The sequence below is a fragment of the Python bivittatus genome, unplaced genomic scaffold (assembly GCF_059951505.1).
Source record: "Python bivittatus isolate LINGU-HERP-01145 unplaced genomic scaffold, Pbiv_v1 ctg000690_np1212, whole genome shotgun sequence".
Classification (NCBI taxonomy): domain Eukaryota; kingdom Metazoa; phylum Chordata; class Lepidosauria; order Squamata; family Pythonidae; genus Python; species Python bivittatus.
In genome coordinates this window covers 970,783-991,446 of record NW_028277096.1, presented here as the reverse complement: position 1 = coordinate 991,446, position 20,664 = coordinate 970,783, and the positions used below count along the sequence as shown (strand labels likewise).

At 40.4% G+C, this 20,664-nt stretch overlaps 1 long non-coding RNA gene across 1 annotated transcript in view; it reads left to right on the top strand.

The window, feature by feature from the left end:
* Window positions 1–10,236: 10,236 nt before the first annotated feature.
* Window positions 10,237–20,664, top strand: part of LOC148214355 (uncharacterized) — a 169,086-nt gene continuing 158,658 nt past the window's right edge. Inside the window, exon 1 of the long non-coding RNA XR_015798193.1 lies at window positions 10,237–10,248. This is a non-coding gene — a long non-coding RNA (uncharacterized LOC148214355). The remainder of the gene's footprint in view (window positions 10,249–20,664) is intronic.

Sequence of the window (20,664 nt, the reverse complement as noted above, 5' to 3'; positions counted from 1 at the left end):
TTCAGTGCAGCACTAAAAGGAGCCAGACAGATGCCAGGAGAGAGACTGCCAAGGATGGAAAGGCAGGACACTGAGTTGAGAAATGGAGGATGCAATTCAGGGTTTAGAAGGGATTAGGGTACTGAGGGAAACCCAAGAGGTCCAGCTATAGAGACAAGAGTGGAAAGATAAGTGAAAAGAAGAGGAAGAGTCTCCTTTGCATAAACCTACCCAGTGTTTCTGAAAGACATCTCCTTTCTCACCCTGGGTCCTTCATTCACATTTTTCTTGGCTTTATCTCTCAGAGCAATACTCCCCTCCACACCCCCATGCATAGTTTCCTTCCCTGTCTATTTTGCTTTCTTGCATGCTTTATCTTGCCCTGACACCATCCATCAAAAACTGCGGTAAAGGGACTCGTCATCACAGTGATGTATAAGCTGTCCCTTTCTTTGCTCCAGCCACATCTTGGCCTTCTGCAAGGATCCCCCACTTTCCCTTTATACAACTTATATATTTACTGCAATAGTCACTAAGAAATATCATGGAGTACATAAATCAACAAGGACCCTGATGAAAAGAAACTTGCAACTCCTCGTTGCAATGAAATCACCTGTTGCTGCGCTTCCTGCCTTAGTTTCAGCACCGCATCGTTTGCCTACCTCAGCCCGCATTCAGTTCCTTTGACCTCTGTCCATGGTGCTGAAGTCTAGCCTGCCATTTCCAGATTCTGGCCTGAATTGCTGCTTCATTTTGCTTGCTTGAACACCTATTTCTGGTACGCCCTGCCCTCCCTTTGAGTCATCCATGAAGCTTGCTTCTAAACTAGATATGGCTGGCTGATTAAACTAGAAAACCAATTCCAAGTAAGAACCTGGAACATTTGTAAGACCATACACATATACAGTATGTGTGAAGTTAATTTGTTTTCCCCCCTATTTTAGAAAAAGCTTTTCACAAGCAAGTGGTGAGGAAATGGAAACTGATGTGCAATAGGGATAGGTATCTTAATTTTTCCCCACTGAATTAGTTCCCACTCAGAAACTGCCTGTCCAAGCAGTTTTCCCTGGCAAATAGCATTTCAAATCTGTACACAGATTTGAAAAACCAATTATAGCCGAAAATGTTTGGGTGGCTCCACAGAGAAGATGGAGAGTTGCCTGCTACCAACAGTACCAGCAGCCTGCTAGACCACTCCCTGAGATTTCCAATCTGTCTACCTGAATCTCTCTGAATGTGGCAATTCTCTCAAGAGAAAAGTTTGTATGGGGCAGGTAGTTATGCTGCCACTACCTGTTCTTAAATGAGGAGTTGCCCCCTCACCTGGAATATGGATGGGGTAGAAGACAGAATCCCCTTTCCTAGAATAAACTTTTAAATTATTGGCTCTAGTTGTCCATTTTTTAACTAGTGTAATAACAATAACAATAATAATGCAGATCATTATTTCTTTATTTTCAGTTTGTGTATATTTGCAACAGGTAAATAACTTTTCTTCCAGTTGTCCTGCAGCTGCTGGCCCTGGTTTCTGAGCCAGCAGTCCTGAGTCCTGTAGCCCACTTGTCACCAGATGTCCAGGATCTCGAACACCTATCTGAAAAGAATGCACCAGTTCTGGAAAGAACAACATCCAGCATCAGAAATAACAGAACAGAGGCTAGCAGATCAATGTTGATTTATAATATGAAATAAAGTATTCACAGAAGTAGAATTGGAAGAACTGTAGAGGTCTACCCAGGGCAAAGAAATCGAAGTCTTGCCAGTAGTAGCTCAGACTGTAGAGGCAAACCAGGGGGAGTCAGTAGTAGAGGAAGCCAGCATTGCTATTGAACCATTTCATTCCCAAACCAGGCACCCTCTCCTCTGCCTTCTCCTCGGAAAGAGCAAAGCCCTCTAACTGAAAAACAAGAGGAACTGAAACAAAGAATAACTGAGCATCTAGAATAGCACCAAAAAAAAAAAAAAAAACCAGAATAAGGTTGCTAGCATTGAAGCTTGTTACAAATAAACAGCACATGTATTAAAAGGTGCCAATGCTGTAATATCAAATATAAGGACCAGCTCACTGCAAGAAACAAACCAACTAATGTACAGCACAGCTGCAGTTATAACTGAATACCTTGGGTGCAAAATCAACAGACAAGAAAAAAAGCCAAACAGCGCACCACCAAAATGGAAGACTAGATTACATTGGAAAATAAGATCAGCATGCTAAGATCAGATGTAAGCAAGCTAAAACAGATGAAAGAAGCTGAAGAACAAGACCAAAGAATACCTGATCAAGAAATATCACCTAGAAACAAGGAAGACAAGGAAGCACTGGAAATACTAAAGCAGCAAATAACAGTCATAGCCAAGAAGATCAGCAAATACGAAGCTCGAATTGCACACTATAGGCAGAATCTCCAATTTCAGTAGAATCAGAAGCGTTTCGACCAATCCATCAATGGAGAGACTGTAATGAACCAGTCAGCACCTGACAAAAAAGAAACAGTGCAATTCTGGGCACAGCTATAGGAAAACCCAAAGAAATACAACAAGAATGCAGCTTGGATAAAGGAGGTAGGTAAGAATAAACAAGAAGCTGAAATGAAGGAACTTGTAATAACAGCAGAAATGGAGAAGAAAAGGGCAAGGAAGATCAAGATTGGTCAGCACCAGGTGAAGATGAACTGCATGGGTTTTGGTTGAAACATCTGACTGGTCTGCACCCACTCATTGCCAAGCAGTTTAATAATATACTGCAAGGAAGGAAAATTGAAGATTGGTTAACATCTGGCAAAACCTACCTGATAATGAAAGATCCAATAAAAGGGGCAGCACCAGGCAACTACAAGCCAATTACCTGCTTACCAATAACTTTCAAATTGCTAACTAGTGTGGTAGCTGATGCAGTCCAACAGCATCTAGTTGAAAACAAGCTCTTTCCAGCAGAGCAGAAAGGAAAATGCCCAAACCGCAGAGGAATAAAAGATCAGCTCCTAATTGACAAGATGAATTTTGGAAAACTGTAAGAGAAGGAAGACCAACCTGAATGTAGCTTGGATTGATTACAAGAAGGCATTTGACTCCCTGCCACATGATTGGATAATCAAGTGCCTAGAAATAACAGGAGTCAGTAAAAACATCAGAAGCTTTGTGCAAAGATTAATGGCACAGTTGAAGACATAGTTGCTGGTCAATGGCGATAGACTGGGAGAGGTTAATCTCAAGAGAGGAATCTTTCAAGGAGACTGTCTATCACCACTACTGTTTGTCATTGCATTGATTCCTCTGTCAACAGTACTGGACAAGTCAGGCTATGACTATCAAACATCAAAAACATCTACCAGGCCATCCCACCTCCTTTACATGAAAGATCTGTAGCTGTATGGAGAAACACGATTGGAAATCGAATCGCTGTTCAACACTGTCCGAATATACAGCCAAGATATTGCAATGGAGTTTGGACTGGACAAATGTGCCACCCTTACATCAACAGGGGAAAAATAGTGTGAAACTGAAGGAATCAAGATGCCCCATGGAAATAACGTCAAGAGTCTGGATGAAGAAAGTCACTACAAATATCTGGGTATCCTTCAAGCTGACAACATCAAGCACATTGAAGTCAAGAAGAAGGTTAGTAGTGAATACATCAGAAGAGTAAAGAAGATCTTAAAGTCCAAACTCAGTGGTGGAAATACCATCAAGGTAATTAACACCTGGGCAATTCCAGTCATTAGATATACAGCTGGAATAGTGGACTGGACTCAAGCAGAACTAGAAGCCCTGGATAGGAAGACCAGAAAAATAATGACAGTGAATCATGCCCCTCATCCATGCAGCAATGTTGACAGACTCTACTTACCAAAGAGCTTAGGTGGGCATGGAATGTTGCAAGTACATCAGACAGTTGAAGAAGAAAAAAGGTCATTGGAAGAATATTTTAAGGACAGTGAAGAAGATGCACTGAAGCTAATGCACCATGAAGGCTTACTGAATACTGAAGAGACCAAACTGGCCTACAAGAAAGACCAAATGAAGAATAGAAAAGAGGTATGGCAAGGTAAAGTATTACATGGCCAGTACACACACACACAAGACCTGGCAATGGTTAAGAGCAGGAAAGTTGAAAAAAGAGATAGAGGGGCTAATTCTGGCTGCACAAGACCAAGCCTTAAGAACAAATGTGTACAAAGCAAGAATCAAGAAGACAGCAACAGTCAGCAAATGACACTTCTGCAAGGAAGCTGAAGAAACAGTGGACCAACTAGTTAGCTGCTGCAGGAAGATTGCACAGACTGATTACAAACAACGGCATGACAAAGTAGCAACAATGGTGCACTGGAATATTTGCAAGAAATACCATTTCCCTGCAAGCAAGAACTGGTGGGACCACAAAACAGGCCAATAGAATGACTGTGGCAAAAGAAAGCAAAGATAGAGAAGGACTCTACAGGAGGATAAAAATGCCAAATCCAGTCTAAACATCTGGCTGACTGTGCGACCAACAATAATATAGCAGAATAGAAAGAGAAAATACAAAGACCTGCAAATACACAACCTGAGAGAATCAGTCTGCAGACGTATTTACTTCATCAGTGATCAAAATCAGCCTCTTACAAAACGGACAATTGAAAGACTTAATAAACTGTGTCTCTCTTATAGCGTTACTAGCTGTTCTGCCCTCAGCTACTCTATTTAGATATGCTGTCCATCCCTACCTACTTGATTAAGCCTGCTCACTAGCCTGGTTATAAGAACAGGTAGGCATGCTTATTCAGTCACATATACATTCTTCAGAACCAGATCAAACCTGCCCTAACTACTTTTGGCTAGCTGCCAGATGTAAGTTGAAAAGTTCAGAGTAAGTTGAGAAATCCACTTGCCCCTTCACTGTTCATTTAATGCAGTGAAGTTTACTTTAGTAATCAAACAGAATATTTGACCAGAGAAAACTACATTTTATACACACACACACACACACACACACACACACACACACAGAGTGCCAGAGTGTAAGATGCAGGCAGGAACAGCATACACTGAACAACAGAACCAAGTAGCTGGCATTATGTACAGGAACATCTGCACAATGTATGGGCTAGACCCTCCCAAGTCCAGATGGGAGATTCCACAGAATGTCGTGGAGAATAACAGGGCTAAGATCCTGTGGGACTTCCAGATCCAGACGAACAGGCAGGTACTGGCCAATTGACCAGACATCATGGTAGTAGACCAGGACCAGAAGACAGCAGTGGTGATCGATGTAGTGGTCCCAGTGGTGGTAGAAGCACTCGAGGCTGTGACTCCTAAGCTGGGAGAGTGGGTCCAACAGATCCCAGGAACAACCTCAGAGCTTTCTGTCCAGAAGAGTGCAGTGCTAGGAACAGCTAAGATACTGCGCAGAACCCTCAAACTCCCAGGCCTCTGGTAGAGGGCCTGACACTGAGGAAGACACATACTACCCACAGGGGTGAGAGGGGATTTTTTAAATATATGTGAAAAATACATGATTCTGCCACAACAAAGGCAACCAGAAAGGATTTGAGACAGTAGTTTAACTGACAGAAGTTATATGAGGCTGATACCTGCAGATCAAAACTTGCACCAATAATCTGTAAATTGTCTGAGCAAATGGACAAAAATAAGGAGACAGAAAATTGGACCAGATATAAAACTATACAAAACTGAGCAAGCAGCATTGAAAAAAAATCAGCAATCTCTCAGATAGTGTAATAGTATGTGGGAAAGACCTTGGGAGACTAGGCAAAGAGATGCTGCCAAGGGAATGGTCAGATAAGAGACAGCATAGCCCGCAACTGGATAGTGGGCCGGGCAAGAGGCTCAGAAGAGACCCTCCTAGTTTGTCAGACTGTAAAGGAGATGTTGGGGTGGGGAGAATTTTACTTTCAGACTTCTGTTAATGTAGCTTTACAATAAAGTAGAATTAGCTCATCTGGTCATGTTTCCTGTCTGGTCTACCTCATAAGACTGACAGATAGCTAATCTGATTTTCCCTGCTAACTTTGCCTTACTGTTCTTCCAGTTCTTCCAGGGTTTGGGGGCACTGGGTCTGCATTCCTCAGCCCAATCCCATGAAATCTCTTTTGTTACCTGCTTCACACAGGGCCTCTTCTTTTAGAGGGGACAGTGGCAATGTTTTGAGAATCCTTTAAAGTTTCCCAGCTCCTCAGCAGGCTGGTCAAGATTTAGAGTCCCCAGTCCCAGATAGGCATCAGGCCCTTCAAAAATAGAGTCTTTTTAATCCAGTGGCAATTTAGAGGGACATAGGCAGTGTTTGGGCAAAGTGTTAAGCACTTCTTCCCCATCTGCTGCTTCGCCACTCTCAGTTCCTACAGATGTTATGTTTCTTCTTCAGAAACGGCCAGCAAATTAACCTTGCATTGTTCTTAAGTACAAGCTCATGAAAGGAGAAAAGATTTGTCAATAGATAGACCTTTCTCACATCCTTCATTTCTTTTCAACAATAAGAAAGGAAAAGTGTTCTGAAGAGACAAAGCACTGAGACCTAAAAAATCCTTAATTAAAAGCATTAACAAGAAAATCCATGAATGGGAAGGAGAAAAGAGACCATTCTAGATGATCACAATGTATGTTTGTGTCTGCATTATAGAATAGAATCATAAGATAATAAAATAATAGAGTTCTAACTCTATTTCGGCCATCAAATCCAATCTCCTGCCCAATACAGAGATCCAGGTTAAACTGCCTCTGATAGATGGCTGTCTAGCCTGCACTTGAACACACCCAGTGAAGAGGAACCATTCCTATCTCTGTTCTTTTTCTGTTTTTAATCTTCATTATGCCTTTTGTACAGCTAGATTGGCTTCTTCTGATGACCTCCATTTTTTTCTCATAGAAATCATTCATAACTCAGCCTTTCCCATACTTCTTGAGCTCCTTTTCCCATTAGCTTCTGCTGCCATGGGATTCTGCTTGTTATTGTTCTGAGTTGACTAAAATCTGCTTTTTTATGTGCAAAATACATGTTTGCCTATACTCCACTTTAGTTTCCCTTCAGATCAAGTACTCTAGCATTACATTATCACTTTTCCCCTGTGTTTCTACTGCTTCAATTTCCTGGATGAAGTCTTCTCTATTAGTTAGTATTAAGTCATAACGGATTCTCTTGTGCCTTACCCCATCCGCTAGAAGGAGCGTGCTTGGCAGAGTTGGTCTCCCAACAGATGTTGGGGTAATTAAAATTCCCAATCACTACTACTTCATACTTCTTTGAAAGATCAACAATTTGCTTTTCAAAGGCATTATCCACATCTTCTCCTTCATTGGTTGGGCGATAGTGGACATCAACCATGGTAATGTTTTTTATTTGTTTCTTCACTTATGATAACCCAGATATTCTCTCCATTATCACTAAGTCCATTCACTCTGATTTCTGAGCAGGAGTGAAGACAGTAAACTCCTCCATCCTATCTATTGCATCTGTTCCTCTTGAACAAACTGTATAGTTCAACTGCTATTTTACAATTATTGGGGTCATCTGCCCAGGTCTCTGTTATACCCATTAAATCATATTTGCCGTCTTGTACTAAGAGATTGTTTTAATTTATTTATGAGATTTATATCCTTTATATCCTTCATTTCCTTCAGAAGGTCAATGTGATGTGCACAATATTCCCTCCTCAAATTTTTCCTAGAACAACCACCCTGTGAGGTAGGTTGGACTGAGAGAGAACAGCCCCAAGATCACCTGATGAGCTTCCATGACCAAGGGCAGATCTAAACCTGGCTCTTCCTTGTTCTAATCCAACGTTCCATTTTTTCACTGACTGATTTAATAGGCGTTATTATGACAATATTTTCACTCCTTTCTACAGTCCCCAGATTTTTATCTGAAGTCCTTACTCTACAGGGTCCAGCACCAATCCACACAAAATTTACTTTAAATCCTAATAAACACATTTTTAACACTTCTTTGGGGTGTTATTCATCTTGTGCTAGCAGTCCTTCATCTAGATGACTTGGTCTATAGTCCTGGAGTAAACCTATTTTGTTGACACAATTTGTGTATCAGTTATTCACTTGCTCTATTCTTCTGTTTTCATTTCTGATCTCTTCTATGGACTGGAAGAATGGATAAAATATACCTGTTGAGCACCAGGGTCTTCACCTTCCTTCCTAGAACTCCAAAGCCCATGGTGATATTGATATAGCTGTTCTTTGCAGTATCATTTGTCCTCATGTGAGTTAGCAGAATGGGATAGTAGCCAGTAGATTTGATCAGTTTTGGAAGTTCTTTTCACATCCCTAATTTCTGCTTCTGGCAGGCAGTATACTTCATTTGCCAATAGGTCTGGCTGGTATACAGTTGTTTGGTTCTTCATTATTGTAAGTCATCCACTACTTCTTCCCTTCATTTTTTGCAGGGTAAAGTTTCTTCCCCTCTTCCTTTTAGTGATCCTTTTGTGTCCTGTTGCCTATCCCACAGTATTGCTTTTTCTTCACTAAATTATCAGGCCTAAATGCTGTTTCTGAGTTTCAGTGGTGCAAACTACCTTGTCTTCTTTCTAGCGGTTGCTCCCATTCGCTGAGATTGCGTCTTTGTTTCCTTATGGTGTTCCTTATGGTGAGTCACTTCTGCTAAATCTTTTCTGATCAGCATTTCAACCTTATATGTTGAAACCTTTGCTCCATCATCAGAATCAGTCTTCATTCTAGAAAAGTTTTCATCCTTATAATTTCAACAAAGGCAACAAACGTTTAGCCTACGTGAACCACCTTAGCAGTGGTTATAATCGTGAGGACAATATGCTTCTTCCAGAACTAGTCATTATATCTTTGCATAACAGCTACGGGTGAAACGAAGAGGAAAAGATGATTGCCTTGTGCCCTACTTTTGGGTATTTTGGTGGCATCTGGTTGGCTAGAGTGAGAAGCAAATGATATAATAAATAGAACCAGCAAGGTTCTTTTTATCTTCTTAATATGTGTTCAGGAAGCTAAAATATACTCTCTCATATAGTTACTATCTGAACTTGATAATATCATTATCAAATATAACGACAAGCTCTAGATGGTGAGTCCTCAAGAGTTTTTATCACTGTTGCAATGACAAACCTTCTGAGGGGGCACAATAAATCAATACCAGTGGAAGCAGTAAGCACAATATTTAAAACATTTCTGTAATATTACTTTGCTGCTAATAGACAGAATAAGCAAAAAGAAAGGGATCTGTTCCAGACAATGCTAGACTTTAACACTTATTGTTTGGGGTCATTTAACATGCCACATACACAATAATGTATGTGAACCAGGCCATATTATAAAGGCATTATACAGGGATTTCTTTCTTTCTTTCTTTCTTTCTTTCTTTCTTTCTTTCTTTCTTTCTTTCTTTCTTTCTTTCTTTCTTTCTTTCTCTCTCTCTCTCTCTTTCTTTCTTTCCTTCTTTTTCTTTCTTTTGACATACCATATCAAAGTAGATATTGAGCTATGTTAATCCAGGCTTAATGTTTTGTGTAAATCCAGCTCCTCAATCATTGCCGTTCCCGCCCAAACCAAAAAATATATAAACTGCTCCTTCCTCAGCAGCCTGAAAATAGTTTTGGTCTCTAACACTGACTGCATTTTAGGCATCATGATAATTGAGAAGGAAAGAAGCTCCTCCAGCTGATGAGGAGGTTGGCCTGACTGCTCTCCTATTGTATTGTAATGTTCTTCCTGGAGATCAGGCATAGCAGCCTCCTAATATCCTTTTGTTCTTTGGTCAATGATCAAAGCCAGTATGATGCTACCCTTTGTCCCTGTAATCCTAATTTAAACAGATAGTTCTTCTACCATAGGTAGATCATGATCTGAGCTGCAATGTGGCTGGTAGCTGTAACACCACTATTGGCCACCAACTCTCTAAAGCAGAAGAAGCATGTTTCTTTATTATTTATTTATTTACTGTATTTATATAGCTGCCCATCTCACACAAGGTGACTCTGGGCAGCGTACAACAATTAAAAGAATTTTTTTTTTTTAATCTGCACTCAGTCGTTACCGACTCTGCAGTGACTGCTTTTTTTGGACAAGTCCTTTTGCAGTTTTCAAGGCAAGGTGTTTCAGAAGTGGTTTGCCAGTGCCTCCTTCCTAGAGCAGAGCCCAGCTGGCGAGCGCAGGAGGCGGGGTTTCCGTTGCTTCGCGCCTTTTTTGGGCGAGCGCAGCTTCCGTGCTACTGGCAACTGCTCCCGACTCCTTTTTGCAAGGCGCCACCAGCATTTTTCCTCCCACCGGGGTGACAGTCCCCATTTATCTACTCACGTAAGTTTTTGAACTGTTAGGTTGACAGGAACTGGGGGAGGAAGCAGGAGCTCACTCTGCTGCGTGAAGGCTGGGCTCGAACCGCTGAAGTGTCAGCCATTTCTGGCCGGCAGCTTTCAGCATCATTAAGCCACTGTGCCACCACGTCCCCCTTAATTAAAAGAATAAATACATAAAAAACAACTACATATTAAAAAACGATAAAAACACATATTCTATTCATCAGTACCACAACAGAACATCTTAGAGATGCTATGGGAATGTTTTCCCTAAATGCAACATTCCCTTCCACACTATATTAAAACAAAAGATACCTTGGCCAAAAGATCTCAGCTGTGGATTCTCACCCAACGTACTGGTCAGATTTTCCATTTTTAGCAAAGTCTCTAACTACACAAGTTCCACATTCAAGCCATGGCTCAAATTCAGCCATACCCAAGGAAGGCAAAAAAAACCCTGAAAGAAGGCAGACAAAAGAACCAACATGAGTAGTAGTGTCTGAACTGCATGAAGGAGAGGCCTTTAACAAATGGTTTGCAGGGAGTTCAAAAGTTCTGTGAAGTTTTAAAAGGAGCAGCAGTAGCTGTTGAAATACTTCACTTTCTGAGTTCTACTTCTGAGAGTAAGAAGTTCACGCAGAAGCAAATGACTTCTATATTAGCTGGGAATGTTGTTTCTGATGAGTGAGATTTATCTCACCAGTTCAGAGGTTACTGAATCCTGAGAATCTACCATGACTGTTTTCTCTTCTCCTGTGTTATGGGATACCTGGGACTGCCAAACAGGATTGAGTACTAATACTCTACCCAGCCACCCTTTTAAAATAAAACCCTACTAAGTGATGACATTGGGATTTATTAAAAGTTATGCATGGGCTTGTGACAGTGTAGCGGTTTGTATCTGTATATCTTATCCGCTCACCAATCCGTAATGCTAGAACTTGAGATCCTTCCATTGAAACCGATTCAGATTAAAAGGAAGAAAATTATGCTGATCTCTGACAGTGGTGAACCTCCTTTTGGTGGCAGGGGTCTGCCCTTATCATTTTTTGGGGAAGGATGTGGGCTGCAGTGGGCAGAATGAGCAACAGGCAAAATGGGCAGGGGTCTTAAACATGAAAAGGGACAGCATTTTCTGTTTTTCCTGGAGTTTTCTAAGCTTTGATAAATTCCAAGGTGCTCAGATCTGATGCTTGATCTAGACACAATAATAATTATACCATGGTTGGAATTGCATAATGTACTTTTATGTGAGGCAGAGGGTGATTATAGGGAGAATAGATTTCAGTGACTTTGATGTCCTGGAACTATGAATATTGAGTGGATTAAAGACAGACAGACGCACAATTAATTGATCAGCTATATCTATAGATCTCTATTATTGTTTGGGGACTAGGTTGTTTGGAAAACCACAGTCTACCCCATGAACCTGCCTGAGTTTAAAGTGCCTGGAGAGGCATTTCCCTCTATTAGCAAACAACGGCATTGCTTTTCCAGAAAGGGTAACTCATATGTGTATGTTTAACCCGTTTTAATTACAACAGTTTAAATGCACCTGTATTTTATTCCTAGGCCTTTAGACCCTATATTTAATATAAAAACTGGCTACCAAGTAAATAAATAAATTTAATTAGCCCAACAGTCCATCCCTTAAAGTGTAACATCAAGTTCCAGATTACTTTTCTCAAATCCAGGGAGATAAGCGTGAGCATTCTGCATAATCAAAGGACATGTTTATAGCAATATTTTGGTTCCAGGAAACAGACTGATTGACTGGCTGATTGACTGATTGATTGATTAGGGTTGCTTATGTATCGGCAGTGCACACAAGGCAGGAAAAAAATATAAACATCTCTGCTGCTGTCCTTAGTACTGGATTCACTGACCTGGACTCTCTCCATTACACTGAAATCACCATGAAGCAGCAGAATCTGTGCAAAAGCTATCTTTCTTGTTGCAATCCCTCTGATGCAATGTTTTAAAATGCACTTCTTGTAATTGACTAGGTACCTCCACACCCTATAGCAGTGTTTCTCAACCTCAGCAGCTTTAAAATGTGTGGTGTTATAATCCCATACATGTGAAGGGCACCTGTGAATGTCCTCATGGCTAGCTGCTGAAGAGCATCATTAAAGGTGGGGTTAATAAATGATCAGTTGGCTAGTACTTCATGCAGCTAGGGAGCACAAGAAGAGGCACTCCAGTCATTCTCTACTGCATCCCGTCCTCATCCATCTCTTGCCTTGCCTCATTCGTATGGGATTGTAATTCTCAAAACTTCTAGTTCATAAGGGCCGTGAGATGAACAAGGATCACATTCAAAAAGTAGATATGGCCAGGAAAAGAAAAAAAATATTTGGACAAAAGAAGGAAGTGAGTGGGACCAGAGAAAAAACAAAATAAAGCAAAATAAAAAGGATATACATTCACATTTAATAAATATAATATATGAATATTCAAATACTGCATTTCTGACAATAACCAGTCAGAAGTTTTGAAAAAGGATCACCATTCTTTAAGAGATAGAATCTATCTATCTATCTATCTATCTATCTATCTATCTATCTATCTATCTATCTATCTATCTATCTAAAGATACAATGTTCTCTACCAATTATGTGTGTGTGGTGAAGTGCTGTTCTGAACTAATTATATATCTATATCAAGAGAAACATAATGCAGAGAGACTTCCTGCAAGTTACACGGTGAGCTGATGTCCTGCTCATTGGCAGGACAGCTTTGTGGGGGAATCATGCCTGGATGCTGGATCCGAACTGGCAACATTTCTCCAGAAGAAGGAGAAATTGTTGAGATTATCCACATGACTCTGGACAGCCACTACTTGTGAGTAGACCATGGAAACTCTTGTTTTGCAGTTGGCTTATAAGTGGAGAGGCTGGGAGGTGGAATTTCATCAAGCTCACACTTGCAAAGCATCCTTTTATGGACATTAAGCTCGACTGAGCCTTATTTCTTAATCAATTTTTTGAATTTGGATTATTAATTTTGTTTCTTTGTTTGTTTGTTTACTGGAGAGATTAAGACCCTTTGGACTGGCAAGGTTTTGCTGTATTCATTGGGTGAGTTTCTTCTTCCTTAGAGAACAATGGTGTAAATTTGATTTTCAAAGTTTTGAAAATCTATGATTTCTTGGATTATACAGCAAAAGGATGCTTAGTGTATGGATTTTGGAAAGTTAACAATGGGTTAAGAGGCCAGAGGGGTTTGGAATTATAGCTTTGAATTAATTAGAAGATATTTTCTCGTGAGAAAATGTCCAACTGTTGTGACTTTTTTACAATAAGAAGAATGTTTTGGCTGTTTTTACCATGAGGAGACCTTGAGGGTTGGACACTAGAGGGAGCTAGAGGATAAAGAATATGGAGCAGATAAAGATATGGAGCTGAAATCTATATTGCAAACTTTTGAATATCTCTCTATTAAGCTTCTTAATAAAATGGATCAATTGCCTGACAAGATGGACAGAACGTGTTGTAATTAAGTTATAGAACAAATTGCAATAGATGTCTATGAAATTACTTGGAAGGGAGACTTAAACGTAACACAAATGGATCTGATGGACGGCTTATTCCCTAAAGGACATGTACAGATATTAAACCAGGAAATTGATTTGGATTTTTTTTTTTTACTGGATAGACAAACGAGTTCTGTTGAGGTTTTCAAGGACATTATTGCAAGCGACCAAAAGAAAAAAGAAAAAAAAGGATAAACTTTACTTATCGGGTATACAAAAAAACCTTGTTAAAGTTCTGAAAGATTTTTGCCTTGAAACACAGATGACTAACCAACTACCTCTGGGTCTCTCTTTAAAGGGGAGGAAGAATATTTTTAAAAACTCTAGGAAGGAATACAGGGTTGGCTTGTTTGATCAGAGCTAAAAGAGGAAAATAGTTATATTTGGTTGCTCTTACTGGACTTTTGCTGACAAAGAACGATTGATGAAGCATCTGGATTTTGTTTTTTTACTTAAGAGATGAGCTATGGGGAGAAGAGAGATTATGTTGTATTTAGAGATGGTGATAGGCTATTAAATTTGTCTTTACTTGCTGGAATGAAGGGGAAATTTACTTCTTTTTTCTCTTTCTTTTTTCCTTTTCATACCCTTCCCTTCCCTTCTTTTGTTTTTGTTTTTCTTTTGTATTTTTCTGTTTGTATTTTTTGTATCATTTATTTATTTATTTATTATTGAATTTTTATGCTGCCCATCTCCCACAGAAGGTGATTCTGGGTGGCTCACAATTAAAAACCAAGACAATAAAACAATAAAAATATAAATACCCCAATTAAAACACAAATAACAAATCTATAAAAGCAATACACAAATCAGGAAGATGGGGGAAGCAGTATCAATCATCCCATGAGCCAGCTCCAGCAATGCGAGGCCCCTTCATGCCCCCAGGCCATCCGGCATAACCATGTTTTTATACCTTTTCAGAAGGCCAGGAGAGTGGGGGAGGACCGCACCTCAGGTGGCAAGCTGTTCCTCAGGGCGGGGGCCGTGGCAGAAAAGGCCCTCTTCCTAGACTCCGCCAGTCATAATTCCTTGTCTGGTAGGGTCTGCAACATGCCCTTCCTGCCAGACCGAGTGGGGTGGGCTAATATAACAGGGGAGAGATGGCTCCTCAGATAACCTGGTCCTGTGCCATGAAGGGCTTTAAAGGTAATAACCAACACCTTGAATTGGACCTGGAAGCAAACTGGCAACCAATTAAGCTCGTGTAATAGAGGTGTTATATGTGCCACTCTAGGGGCATTCAAAACTGTCTGCACTGCTGCATTTTGCGCCAGCTGTAGCTCCCGAATACTCTTCAAGGGTAGCCCCATGTAGAGCGCATTGCAGTAGTCCAAACGAGATGCATGAGTGACCCCTCATTTGTATTGGCTTTTATTCTTTCCATTTATAAATAAAATTATTTGGAAGAAAAAAGACATGATACAAACACACAAAGCACATATTCATCCATGCACATAACTATTTGTCCTCAAGTAAGGCACTTGAAATGAAGAAAAGGGCATTTAAAAACAGATCCGTTCCAAAATATTTTGTAAATTCATCCGTAAATCTTAAATATGAATCTTCTGAATACTTCTCATCATTTCTCAGATTTTTTCTTAACTTTAACCGTTTGAAATAACTAGAGACTACTTCCATCTCTTTAACCACCAAATGTCCATGTTACAATCAACTTTTGAATTTCAGCAGGAATTGTACCATTGAAATTTGATGTCAAATAAGAAGAAGGCTCTACAACAAAGAATCAAAGGAATTATGCAGTTCATAAGTTGCCATTATGTTCTAATGTTTCTGCAGTATACCAGAATAAAGGTAATGATTGTAGATGTGTGTGAAGAGCAGAATTTTAAATGATGAGAAAGGGAATTACTTTTCTAGATCTGGTTCTCAATGGAGCCCAACATACATGAAGATTTTTTTTCATCAGCTTTAACAATATTCCACCACTGTCTTCTTTCCTCTACATGCATCGGCTTCCACACTTATCCCACTATTTCAAAGCAAGAGTTTTATACAGATTCATAGGGATATTCTTTTGTGATATGAAAGCAACCATTGATCACCTGTGGGTTGAGAAGAGTGGCCTTCAAACCAAAGATTTAGTAACGTTAACAATGTTACTGGAAAATCTAAGACTAGAAATATATCCATATAACCCAAACATAACAACAGCCTATAAAACTTAGCCCTATTTTCTAACCATTTCCCTAGATTAATTTATTCTTACACTAATTCCAAGTCAACTAATTATCTACAACCTGTATTCTCTAAATGTACCCTATTCAAATGATATTTTCTCTGTATTCAGTTTGCAATCTAGACAGAGAGTGCTTTCAGGTTTATGCAAACCCTTCCCAACCTATTGCTTTCTGGCCATTTCCCAACATTGAAGTATGGCTGAAATGGGTTGTCCCACATTTAAACCTCAATGGCCTTGCAAGATGAAACTTCCTAGAAAACATGTAATTGCATATTTTAAATGTGGGACCTCCTGCTTTGGTTGTTTTCTGAAGAGAATTAAGCTCCTGGGTACAGTGTACAATCATAACAGGGCCAGATGAAAAATGTAGGACCATCTAATCAGGTCTGCAATGGTTTCCTCCGATGAATTCTCATCAGGGAAGGAGGAAAGAGGAAGAACCCATGAAACCAGGGGAATCCCAATTTTTTCCTGAAGTCTCAGAACAAAGTGGGGGATTAAAGAGAAAGTTCTCTCTTTCTACCCCTTTGGAACACATATCCCCATCATTTGTTCCCGAAGTTATTCCACATCATTAAGTCCACACGAATGGCATCGCTACAGAGTGATATCAAGAGTGACAAAATATGTACAGTTTAAGGCTTATTCAGAATTTCGTGGACCAAATTTGAATCCTAATTAATTATTTAGTCACTAATTAATATTGACTACATTTGGGTGGAGTTTTCTACTGACTCTGTATAAAAATACTGAGTTAGGCCAGCAGCAATATCACTTACAGCCATCTTTTTTACTTACATGTTCAGACTTTAAGCAAGTTTTTTTTTACCCAGAAGTTTGGATTCTGGCCTGCTCCTTGACTATATTTTACACCTATTCTTTTGATAATGCAATACTGCTTCAACTGTTTTTGATCCCTGGACAGCCCTTTGAGTCTCTTGCTCCTTTTCCTCAGTGTGAGTATCTCTTGCATCATGATCTTGGGCTTACATGCAACGGTTCTTGCTTGTATCGTCATCAGACAAAAGAGGATGCTTGGTTCTGACAGAAGCCAAACCTACATCACCTGGAGCAAATTTTGAACTGGCACAGAATCCTTATCTGGAAGTGCTTATAGCCAGATTAAAAATCTAGAGCTGTCAGCTAAATCCATGACTTTTTGGAAAAATCCAATGCAATCGGGCTTTTGAACAGTGTTAACTCTATCATGTTTGGATTTCCCGTTGAAAGTTGTAAGAAAACAGTCCAGGAACTATTGGCGCTGCTGCAATGTACGTTTGGAAGACAATTGCCAAAAAAGAGAAAAAAAGTGTTGTTGCATTTTAGGGCCCCATGGGGCAATCGGGTTAGTACACAAGTGCTTAAGACCCTACTCCACCTGACAACAGAAAGAGAGAATCTCCACAGAGCCAGAAGAGCTATCATGGCTAATAAGGGTCCCTCCAATTGATTGCCCTTCAGCCAGCCAGTTTCCGAGTCCAAGTACAATACAGAGAGCAACTCTTTTTACTCATCTACCAAAATGCCTGCCCTGCCTTTCTGTTCAAAGAACATTCAGGACAGATAACAAAAGCACTTTAAAAACATAATAAGGAAGTTAAACAGAGGTGAAAAGAGAAACGGAAATGCAAAGCTTGCAACAGAAGATCAGGAGAGAGATGGGAAAAGGGAATCAAAACATCCAGGGAACATAATATCCTCAGTAATACTCTAGGTCAGGGATAAAAATCTTCATGGGATGATGAAAAAAGTCATCATAGAAAGCATTAGCTCTTCCTTTTTTTGCAAGAAAATTGACAACCTAAGGGCACAGATGAGGGCTTTATGGGATGACATTAAGCTTTGGATAAACAGGCCACTCATTTTGCACCTTAACCCTGCAATGAGAAGACTGGCTCATTTTGGGAGGAGATGGTCACTGTATGAAATCTAGTTCATACATCACATGAAACCATCATGTTGCATTGTTCATAAGCCATGGTTATGGCTTAGAGTATGTGACCCCAGCCCAGCCAATTATGGCTTAATCAGTAACCATGATTAAGTAAATCACGATTTAATGTAGTGTGCAAACTGAATCCGTAATCTACACACCATGCTTAGGAATTGTGTTGGCCAACATTCATGCACAGGCAGTGATAGATCTGTTCCTGTATCATTCTCCATATCTTCTCGCAATGCATGGAGAAGAAATACCGAAGTGGCACACGTTGTTCCATACCTCGTTAGAGTGTTCAGATTGTTTCGTGCTGTTTTTAATGTTGTACGCTGCCCAGAGTCTTTACGGAGTTGGGCAGCCTTATTCATTTGATAGATAAATTATAGAAGGTCTCCAGGCCAAAACTGGCATCCATTCTCCAGGACATTGGGGGATGAGACCTTGGCTGCATTCACACAATGCACTTAACCAGGTTACCTAATCAATCCATTTTCTGGGTGGATGCAATGCATTGAAAATGAAACTAATGGGCCAGGCTGAGTTAGAACAACACAGTAAGCTCCAAAAAACACCCCTTACCTAACCAAGGTTGATACCACCCCAAACTGTGCATATCGTACAAATGAAGCTGCTAGTTCTTCAACTGACTTGGTTCAGGATATCATCTCCCGGCACCTTTCTGTGCCTCCAGTCTTGTTTATCACCCCACCCTTCCTCCTCCTCTTCCTCACTTATTGCTCAGATTTGTCTCTTAATTCCAGGGCAAATTGTTCTTAGAAGTCATTTCCCTGGGGAACAAGGAATCGCCAGCCTCTCCTTTCTCTTCGGTCTTGTCCCCATTACCCCTTCCTTTAGAGACCATCCCTGCGCTGCGGGCGCAGGAGACGACTGTCTTTAGCCGCGGACCCCCCAGGCGAGGCGGATCGCAGCCTGCCGCTCCCCCGCTGGCGTGAGGGGCTGGGGCGAGGGAGGCAGCCGAGCGCTTCCAGCTTGGCACACGTGTTTGTTTAGCGGGTGGCAAGTTTGTAAACTCGCGCTTGGCTCCGCTCGCCCCCTAATTAAAAACGGCTGGTAATTAGCTAGTCATTAAAAATAGGGGCTGGCTGTTTTCGTGCTGCGTCAACACTCACCAACCGACTGTCTCTTCACTGCTAATTTGGGCGTCTTCAGCTCTTAAGAATCTGGGTTTGTTTATCGTGAGACATGCGGAAGAGAGACTTTTACATGTACTTATTGATTTTACCAATGTAGAAGACGCGGCAGAGCTCGAATCAGTGTTGCTTTGCTTTGCTTGTTTTTAAAAACCACTTAGGCAGGAAAAAAAAAGTTTAGCTTTACTGCTGCCGACAAAGCAGTAGCAGAAGGAAGAAAAGTGAATGAGCGGTGAGCTTTGCAATTCTGTACGTTTCCAGCAAAATTAAGTCTTGGCCATCAAAGACCAATATTTGTGCCAGGATGAGACAGGATAGGAAAAATGTTGGACATTTCAGGAGTTCCTCATGTATATTATAAGTAGACAGAGATTACCACAGCCTAGAGATATAATCCTTTAGTAATCTGAAAGATTAAAAAAATGCATATAACTAAAATTTAAAATATCTTAATGCTCTTAGTACTCATAATTCTGCTAAACTCCTCTGAACTTCTTTCTTTCTTTCTTTCTTTCTTTCTTTCTTTCTTTCTTTCTTTCTTTCTTTCTTTCTTTCTTTCTTTCTTAAATAAACAAACAAACAAACAAACAAACAAACTCTTGGATGAATCACTGTGAAGTGTTGTTGCTTAATGAAGATTCCTGCATAGGCCCTTTTAATCACATAGCTGAGAAATGTTGGGCAATGGTTGATTGGATGGAAGACAATTCTCTCTCTCTCTCTCTCTCTCTCTCTCTCTCTCTCTCTCTCTCTCTCTCTCTCACACACACACACACACACACACACACACACAGAGCACCTAAACGTAGCACACAGGAGACATCAGTTGAATGAAACATACTCAAGCTGTTGGTTAGAGCAATGGAGCATTTTTGCAGGCACTCATGGTGTGCTAATGAACACCCCCATAACAAGTCTCTGTTTGTAATGTCCCTGAAATAATTTCTTAGCCTTTCCACAAACAAAACCCTCCAGCAGAGACATGTTGGGAAACAACAGTATAATTTTATGACAGATATGGTGAGCTGCCAATACAAATTCATTCTGTTATATGGAAAAGACCCTTTCATTTAGTCTGGTCTTAAAGCAGATGCTGAAAACCTGGCTGTTAGGTGTAGAAAAATGGACTTTGGGTCTAGAAAAAAGCCTTCCCAACTCTGCTTAATTTGGCTTGCTCCTCTCTGTCTCTTATTTTGGATCAACCATGATACAGAACTTCAATGGCCCACAAGAAATGTATTTTATCCAAAGGCTATTGCTAATTACATTTCCCAAGACTTCTGAGGCTTTGTGTCTCCCTAGTTTCTTGTCCTAGACTTCCCTCTGCTATTAACCTCTTTAATTCCAACTTATAGAGGGCATAGGGAATGGCATTGAAGGACAGGGGGAAGAGGTGCTACCAAGGCAATGGTCAGATAAGCGGAGCTTGAGCCCATTCCAAGTAATTAACTTGAGTAAACACCTCAGACAGGCCCCTCTCTAATTCACACAAAGATAAAATGAAGGAGGGGAAGCACATTCAGACTTGCGTGATTCTGTTACTATAGCTGTTCCAACAGAAGTAGTCGTGACCCATATGGCATTGGTTTCTC